We start from the raw sequence: 9,204 nt of genomic DNA on the forward strand, positions 1-9,204 counted from the left end.
GCTAAACTTCATAATAGCCTAAAAAAATCTCAGTAAATACCAAAATAGTCCAAAAAGTTGCAGAATGCCAATATTTAAAACTTTAAAACTGTAACTTTTTAACATAAATATTAATAATAAGAAGACATGAATATTATTCCAGAATAAATCAACTTAAACCTTAAATAACTTTTAATATTTTAAATGAGTGAAACTTTGGGCCATTAATAGCAATAAAATAAAATGATCTGGAGGGCCGGGTAGAATTACCTGGAGGGCCGGATCCGGCCCCCGGGCCTTGACTTTGACACATGTGCTTTAAAGGAAAAAAAAAATGCAGATTGTGATTCAAATAAAAAAAAACATGAACATCAAATGACTCTTTTTCCTAAAACCCTGTAAGAAGAGAAGATGATTCCTCTGCTTCATCTTGACGGTCGAGCGGTGTCTCTGCACAGCTTGATGCCGAGATAACTGGATGTGCGACAGCTCGCCACGCTGGGCGCGGGCGGCACTCAGGGATATGACAGGGAAAGCGTTTGAACAATTATTCGCTGGATAAATGGCCGCGGTGTGAGAAGGTCAGCAGCAAACGGCGGCCAATTCCCCGCAGAGCGAGACTTAAGGAAAAATAATCGCCCTGTGATTGAATTGAATGCTGGGGCGTCCGCGGCGCCCTAATGAAATGGCTGTTGTTGCGACCCGACCTTTTCACCTTCCTGACCATTTTTTACCAGATTACAGAGTAGGCAGCAGGGTGACTATTTGCCTACAGGAATACGTTGAATAAATGTGCATGCTGTTGTTGTGGATGTAAATCCCGTGATCACAGCTGCTAAATAAGACGGTGGCTGCTCACCTGCAGGAGTGCCGCAGGGCTCCTGTCTGGGAATCCTGACTTATTCAGCTTGACTTGATATCAAGATTCTGTTTGTTTCACTTCAAAAATAGTTTCAGTAAGGATGATTAACCCTTTAACTGCCTGTCAACCAAACGGTGGGAAACATTTTTTTTTTTAAAATATTGATTATGTGTATTACTCCCCAAAGTACGGAGGCCCTAAAGGGACATTGAAGAAAAAAATGGATGTAAAACAATTTTGGGTTTAAGCGACACATCAGGTGTTAAAGGGTTAAGTATTTATTTAATTTAAAATAGAAAAGACAAGTCAAACATGTTTCTATCATTGTGATGTTGGTGTGCCGTCATCGTTTTTCTCCTTTTACTATCCAATATAAACATGACAACATTGATGTAGAGTCCAATATTTTTCAGAATCCATACATGTACATAGAAGCATTATCGCTTTTTAATGCACACCCAGCAGCCAATCAGAATCGAGTATTCACCCAGACCATGGTATAAGATGGTTCTAAAATAGATGAAACCCTTAACCGTCATTCTGTTCAGTTATGTGAATCTAAACAGAAATGTGGTGGAAATGACATAAAGACAAAATAAATGCTCATCATTCATGGATAACCCTTTCTGGGCCATCTTTCTGAAAATACAAACTCTTCACAGGAATTAAATATAGTGTTTCTATGAAGAGCAGCCTTTCAAAATAAAACTCACGAGGAAGTCGAGAAAACATGAAGCAGGAAGTGGTTCCTCAAAGATGCTGATTTTACCGCCAAATGTCCACAGAAAAGTCCGTTAGAGCTGCTGACAGGCTGAAACATGAAGCTGTGGTCACAGAGACATCCTCAGTCACTTCCTGATTGGCTCTTATCAGAAGCTGTGTCACTCCCAGATTGGCCCCGCCCCCATTACACATCTTTAGTCCATCATCTGCTTCCTGCAGACTCTCTCCAAAGTGAGGGCAGACCGGATTCGGGCCAGAACTTCAGCAGTTTGTGCAGAAGTTCTGAAAGCAATTAAGAGAGTTAAACTGTTAGAATTTTAGTAGAAATCCGGATCTGATGAGTCTGGATTCCCTAATCACAGCTTCACTTCCTCACAGTCATTGAAACATGAATACTGTCACGTCTCTAGATGTGATTGGACGTCTATTTGTTTGCATCACATGATCATAAAAAGACAAAGACAGTGGAGACTCAGCAGGGAGAGAAACTGAAGAAGTGTAACAGAAACTGATGATCACTTTATGGTTTTTTACCAACACGATCTGCTTCATATCTGTGGTTTTCAAGTGATTTCGTATCTGTGATCCTTTCCGCTTCCATTTGGTGCCCTTGTTAAAGGGTAACCAAACAGGGCAGTTGGAGGCTAAATCTATTCTCAGCTCAGATTTTGAGAAAAGGCCAAAAAGGGGGCGGGGCCAGTGGAGCTGGACTGAGTGGCGAAGGTGTGGCTTGGATCTAAGATTGACAGTTAGGTTAGCCTTATGTAGCTGGAACACTAGTTAGTGCAGTTCTTGCACCATTTACAGCTTTGTTTTTAGAGATAATAAAAATATAAATATACACGACATCAATCATTTTCTAAGCTTTAATTTGAGCCGTGTTTTGAGAAAATCGTTTCAAAAATGAGGGAGCTGTTTTTTGCTGACTGATGTCTGCATGTCTTACATTGAAGCAGCTGTGTTCTGTTGATGTGACTCGATGGCGCTTGTGCGCGCGCACGTCTCTGTCTATAGCAGCGAATAGGCAACGGCCAATCAGTGATACATATCAATGCTCAAAACGCTGCTCATGTAACGTCTGACAGCGGGGCTGACGGAGCAGCTGAGGGTTTGCAGGTCTGAAGGAGACCAGAGTCTGAGTGGTAAAATGCTGTTAGCATCATAGCTAATAAAGGCTAACGTATTCAACAACCAATCCAGAGTGAAACGTTCATTAAATCCATCACCAGGACAGAGATCTGGATATAATGCCAACTGCACTGAACCTCTGTTCTCTAACTTCCAGGTCCACTCGAGAGTTTTGTAAGCCACGAGATCATTGACAACTGAAGGTGATACAGCTACGACTCATGCTAACACTAACGCTAACGACCTACTGTTACAGAATCACAGATGGGAGGGGCTTTTATACTGGAGCTGCAGAGCGTGATGACGTCAAACTTCTGAGACTTACACCAGTTGACCAATCACAAAATCTAACTGCAATACCTCGTTCAACCTGTAGGGGGCACACACACAGTTTTAGACTGTTTTCATGAATTAAACAAGTTTATTTTAATTAGTCAAAAATGTGGCAACAACCAACAGACAGCACTGTTAAAGCCCCGTTTATAGATGTAAACAGAGTAGATTTAGTGTTTGGTTACCCTTTAACCTGTCGTGTGGTTAACTCCAGGCGTGGAGCGCCGCGGTCCTCCGTGGAAGGCTCACGCCGTGGAACGGATTTTTCGGCGTCTGGTCTATTTTGTGCGCGAGCCGCGTCAATTCTGGCAGGAAGTTACATCAAAATCCAGTTTATTTTCAAAATATAACCAATTTTTCACAATAAAACACCACGATTGACAAATATGTTCATGTTTTTGTTTCTAAACAAAATGTAGAGATGAAAATAAACACACAAACACACTTCTCTCTGTGTGTCAGATAAAATAAAGAAATGTAGACCGACTAACTTGGTTCTTCTTAGGAGAATCATGGAGTAACATTTCTAGGTTAATAGTTTACCCATGATGCCTCTGTGGTGCTTCTTGAGTGAACCTAGCGTTAAGAGTAAGAAGTGGAAAAGAAATGTTACAAATATAAGAAGTCTTTTATAGTGAGCTGACCCAAAGTTTATATTCCTCTGAACAATTGATGGAATTTGGCCAAAATCTTTGGTTTATAAACCAAATGAAAACATTTCATCACCAGGAAGTTTTTTCTTTTCTGTTTCAGAAACAAATCCGTTTGGATTCTGCTTCAGCTGAAACACGGCTTTGATCTGAGGCACTTTCTCCGGCGTGGACTCTTTCACCTGACGCGCACACACTCGGCCCGAGGCATGCCGCGGTCGGTCTGTGCCTCCGTTCATATGACTAATTAGACCAGCTTCACACTGCGCCGGCCCCTTTGAAGCTGATCCCTGGTGCTAATTGCTGCGTCAGTCCGGCCACAGTCAGGTTAAGTTCAACTGCAGGACCTGCGTCTCCGCCCCGGCCTGACCCCACCGCTGACCTCTACTTGAACACTCTGATCCCCCTTCTCATTTCTCTCATGAGGAGCTTAGCCGAGTGTTTTGTCACTTTCTAAAGCAGCTACAGGTGACGGAGGAGAGAGGACAAAAGAGGCTTTCTTTGGGGCAGTTATTTGTTTTTCAAGTTACGTTCATGAGCAACAGGTTTGCAACAACAAACAGCTAAACTCAGAGTCACATGATGATCCAAACAGAGAAAAATGGACGTTTGTGATCTGTAAAAGAAATGAGAAAGAAGCAGATCTTAGTTTTTGTCCCTTCAGGAGGACGTTTGCAGCTCTCCTGCTTCTTAAATCTGCTTCTCCGGTCAGTCGGTGGTCCAGTCTCCAGCACTGTGTTCTGCAGATATGAAGGAAAATGCTCCAAGTTCAACAAACATGGAAACGTTGACGGCTCATCCAAGCAGCTTCATCCAACCGTGAGAATCCTCAGACAAACACTCTTGTAGCGCTCTCTCTCAGAGCTGCTGATCCTTCCTGTGCTGCTCTATTGAACTCTTGTGGTCAGATGTTTCAGGAACAGGAGAGTCTGGAGGTTAAACTGGAGTGGCTTCAGATGGTCACATGAACCCGGACGGGTTTTTGGTTGTCCGGGTCCATGGAGGGTCGCAGAGAGGAACGGTGGGATCTTCAGGGGGGTGCAGGTGCTTCTTTCACTAAAGAAAATGGATCGTACCATCGTCGTGTTCATAACAGGTGATGCTGCCGTACGGCGTCTTCACGCCACTCTCTAGTGCTGGTCTGCAGCCGGAGGCTCCGGAGCCACGGGTGGCTCTTTGGTTGAAGAAAAAAGAAAAATGTTTTTAAATTTAAAACGTGATATTCGGACGATACGAGGAGGCATAAAGCTAAACGAAACAGTCAAATATTATTCAACTCATGCTCTAATAGTTTAAAGCTCGTGTCTCTCCACCAGGTTCCCCCAACCCATCAGGCAGTGCAGTTTCATAGTTTATCAAAGTCGACATTTTCACTGAATTTTGAGTAATCAGAAATCATACTGAAGCTGTAACTGATTATAAGGTGGAATTTATACTATAAAATAAATCAAGGTTTTGATTCTCTTAATTAGCTCTGATTTAACTTTAGTTTGTCAGATTTACACATTGATGCACCAATAAATAAATAAATAATAACCGTAGGGGTTTTGAATCACTGCTGACATCACGCATTTGGTACGGGGTGTCTTTTATTTTGAAAATAAGTCTTGTAAATGTATAAACTCTTAATGACTTGAAAAATAAATCTTTATGTTTATATTTTATATATGCATAAAAAATCCTGACAGTTATCTTATATTTATCATAATAGTATCAATGTAAATCAGTGTTTTATTTATCTAAATGGAAATAGACATTGTTGCTCCCTCTGGGTTTGCACCAACGGGATCCTCGTTCAGTCTGCAGGATTTAGGGGCGGAGTTAAATAAAGGAAAAATCTATATGAAAAATCACCTACTTCCTCCTACTGACCCTCACGTGTCGTAGAAGTGTTCACTACGACCTGTCGCCTGCAGCACGCCCGTAGAAAAACATGAACGTGTTCTCTCTACAGTTCACTAAGCGGTCCACGACCTCGATGTTTCCTGAAGTGGGTGCTGAGGAACGATTAAAATGTCAAATGTTTCTTAAAAAATGAGCTAAAGTGTGTAAATGTATTGATTACATTTGAAGAAAAGAGCTTCTCTGCTTGCATCAGGCAGGAAACAGATGTGATACATGAAGAAGTGATTTTGTCTTCCGGTGAGAAAGATCTCAGAGGTTAAGGTGTTCCAGCTCCAACCATGAAACCCACAACATCCTGCTGAGCAGCAGCCAAACCTCCCAGCTGTAGCTGCATGTCTGACTCTCTCCTGACCCTGCTCCCACCTCCACCCCCCAGCTCTGTTTTGCCCCAAACTCAGAGGGGGGGCTCGGCGGCCTGGTGAAGGATGGGTCAAGTGAAAGGAGGACGAGGACACGAGGGAGGAGGATGTGATGGATCACCGCACAGAGGCTTCAGTTTTAAAGGACTTCACAGCAGAAAGGTCTTTCAGACATCAGGATGGGAGGACGACAAAGAAAGGTTGGAGTTTCAATGATTTGGAATAAAAAAAAACATTTTGTCACATTTGAACCAATCAGAATCCTCAGACATGACCGGTGAAGGCTTCTTCTGTTTGTGATCGTACCCGAGGACACGTTGACATAAACATGAACAAGAAGATCAGGAATCCAACCCACAACCTTCCATTTAAAGATCTCCACCTACATGGCTGCAACACCAAACTATCAATCATGTATTCTGTGGCTCAGTCACATCATGCGATTCACATAGTGACACCGACTACTTGCTGAAATCCATTTTTATTATTAGCTCAGTACAACTTTAACTTTTCCCAAAAAACTTCCAATGGACAAAACTTTTCCTTACAGACCAAGTGATAGCAAACAAAGGGTGTTAGCTTTAGCTAGCACAGCTAACGTCATTCACATTCTATAAAACATTTTAATCGATATTTCTAGGATGAAACTCTGAGTTTATTGCTAAATTCGACCTACAATGCTCAGATTATGTTGCTCGTAGAGAGAATTTCAGAGCAACATTTAGTTGAAGATTAAATATTACAGTCGTGTAATCACGTGTTCATGAACCAAACTCCCTTTGATGGAATCTGTTGTTCCGTTTGTTCTGTATCTATTAAACTGCATTCACACCAAACGCAATTCGCTTGTCAAATTCGCATCGGCGGCCTCTTTTTCACTGAGTGGTGAATTTGCTGCTCGCCGACCGTCTAAAAATGTGTTCCTTAGCCTGATGCTGCGGCCGCGTGTGGGAGGAGCTATCAGCTAACGTTTTTGGACAGATGTCTGTGGATATCTCACTTCTAATATATGGAAGACACGGATGATGTTGAGAGTACCGGTATCAGGAGGACCCCTCCCACTCTGAGAGCTGTGACAGCTGATTCCACGGTGTTTCTGTGTTTCTGAGACTTTGAAGGCTCACTGTCTCACATTAGCCATAGACGAGAATAAAACAAGAATAAAATTGAAGGAACTTGTTCATTTTTTATGAATAAGAATTAGATAAATATTAGAAAGTTCAGGAGGTCTGAGCCAGCAGCTTCCACACCCCACGGCGCTCTCGATCTGCCGGCATACTAAGTAAGCGAGCCCCACTGGTCAGAGCTTGCCCCGGGATAGGCTCCAGCAACGGGGCACAGGGTTGACAGAGGTGGAAGGAAAAGTTCAGGACAAAAACACTAATAAAGTTTGGATTGATGGAGTCACAGAAAACCCCACATGCCCAAAGCTGAGTCCCTGATTGGTAGATGTGACGCAGTGAGCTCAGCAAAGTTTCAGTGACTCCATCAGCGAGTAGAGGACTAGCCCAAAGCGAGCGTTTTTGTTCTGAACTTCCATCTTTTTCATTAACCCGTTGGAGCCGAAGCGTGGCAGAGCTCATCCGACTACTTTGGGTGAAGGATACACTCTGGACAGATCGGCGGCGTTCACTCCGAGGTGGAGATCACTCCCTCGATACAGACAGAGAGCCGCTGTGGGACGAAGAGGCTGCCGGCTCGGACCTCATCGAAACGTAAAAGAAAAAGAAAAAGGTCTCCTACTTTAATTTATCCCCCTCGGGTTAATACGAGACAGAGACCCTTCAAGCTCAGACACAGAGACACAGAAACACAGTGGAGGTGGCTGTCATACAGACACAGCTCCCTGTACCGGGAAAACCTTTAATAATCATATAAACCCAAACATGGAGACATGATTACTGATGTCTTTGTAGAACTCTTCACTATAAATAAACCTGATCTGAGATATCCACAGACACCGTTCCTTATAGCGATCATGCTAAATGCATCAGCTGGTAGCTCCTCCCACATGTGGCGTCAAACTCATGGACACATTTTTTGACAGGTGACGACCAGCGATTTGTGGCGCAAATTGGGCTGGGAGTGAGTGAACCAGTAGACTCCGTCTGGTTCTACCTGAAGCTAAGATGTTTTTACAAAGTGGGTCTGTGGTTTCTATTCTTGTGAGGACTGTAATAATCTGCAGTAATCTTTTTTCATGTTGTGTTTTCCTGGTTGGTCACATCAGGTTACGGTTCTGATCATCTACAGCTGTTTTCATCGTGTATCGAAGTGTCTGGTTTTCATTGTCACCATTTTGTTTCTCTTTAAGTTTGTTTAGTTCCAGTTTATTCATTAAATGTTCATGTTTTTGGAGACAGCCTGGTTTCCTGCATATTGAGTCCTACATTTTCTGGAACCTCCTCACCACCAGCGGTTCTACATGAGCTGACGGGAACATCAGACATTAACAGACGTTTTTGTGTGTTTTTTGTGTAAACATCAGTTTTTCCTCTGCGTTTAGTCCTTTCCTGGTTCTGTTTTGTCCTCGGGCTGAACCAGGACTTGTCTGGGTTTCATGTGAGCTGCCGTGTTCCTTCGTGGTTCTTCGCGTTGGTTCTGAATATGGAGACCAATGGGAGGAACCAGCTGAAGATTGACTCATTTTTATTGGGAATATCTGAACCACGGCTAAGAAGACGCGGTTCTTCTGGAAAGACACTGAGCAAAGTGGATTATAAGGATCACAATCACTCTTATGGTTTCATGTCTTTGTGTTTCTCCAAGCTGATCTGAAGGTCTTGAAGGATGGTAACTGTGTCAGCCTCTAGTGTCTGGCGTCCGCCCCGCCTCGCCGCTTCCATCTGCTCCGTCTCTACACGATGATCAGACATCCAGCTGGTCAAACAAGTGTTCGATCTTCAGATGGGAATGTTTGACTCCGCGCTGCGTCTGAATTATTTAGCAGCTCTGTGGTGGAAGCAGGCGGATTAATGCGCATTTACAGGCGTTTGTCAGGGAGGGAGCCCGACAGACGCCGGCGGCGAGAGGTCAACGACACGCTTACCGCAACACCCGAACCCTTTTTGCAGCATAGCACGGACAACCATGAGGTTTTAGCAGCAGGGGCGTGGTGCTAAAAGCTAACAGAGGGACAGCTCCTCAACCCTTCTGGTACATCTCTTTAAGGAGGAGCGCTGTAATTGCACGGCGGTTCTGCAGACCGGATCGACCCGCCTGAACCCCCGGGGAGGCGGATCCTGAGATGTGCCAAGAGTCACAT

Source organism: Oryzias melastigma, linkage group LG16, assembly GCF_002922805.2.
Source record: "Oryzias melastigma strain HK-1 linkage group LG16, ASM292280v2, whole genome shotgun sequence".
In the NCBI taxonomy this organism is placed as follows: domain Eukaryota; kingdom Metazoa; phylum Chordata; class Actinopteri; order Beloniformes; family Adrianichthyidae; genus Oryzias; species Oryzias melastigma.